Source organism: Stomoxys calcitrans, chromosome 1, assembly GCF_963082655.1.
Source record: "Stomoxys calcitrans chromosome 1, idStoCalc2.1, whole genome shotgun sequence".
Classification (NCBI taxonomy): domain Eukaryota; kingdom Metazoa; phylum Arthropoda; class Insecta; order Diptera; family Muscidae; genus Stomoxys; species Stomoxys calcitrans.
In genome coordinates, this window is record NC_081552.1 from 31,019,300 (window position 1) to 31,020,005 (window position 706).

The following is a 706-nucleotide window of genomic DNA, read 5'->3' on the forward strand; positions in this document are numbered from 1 at the left end:
AGTAATGTTTTTTGCCAACTAGCCTCTTTAATGCCTTTTTGGCGCTGAGGCACCAACATAATTTTGAATTATTGTATATATAAGATTTATAACGAATAAAATAAAAAAAAAAAAAAAAAAAAAAAAAAAAAGAGTAAATGTCACTGAGATTTTGTCTTAAGAGAAAATTTCACTGGAATGTTAGTGTTTAGAGAAAATTTCACTGAAATTTAGAGAAAATTATTTCAGAGACACATTCTCCTTATTTACTTAATTGGAAATCCCAAACATTACCAGGTTGTGTTGCTCTACCCAGGGTATCCTAATAATCACACCACATTATCAACGTATGCACATAACACTTGGTTGTTAAAGATCAATAAGAGATTAGCTTGGAATTTTCCAAAGGAATTTTTATGCTCGAGCAAAATCGTACAGTCCTTAAGAGAGCTGTTAGAAATGTGAAACATGCACATGGTCATCCTTCCCTTTTACGGTTAGGGCAACAGCACAAGCATGTTAAGTGTTGAAAGTAAGTACCTGTTTTATGGTGGTGGGTGGTGATAAGGATGATAGGCAGCAAGGCACTTTACTTGGCATAGACAATGATAACAATGTAGTGTAGTAAGGGTGCTGGTGTTGGTGGTGCAAGGATAGTGGTATGGTTGGTTTGATGGGTTTATAAATGACTGAGTCTTGTTGTCAGTAGACATTTGAGTAGCAGAAT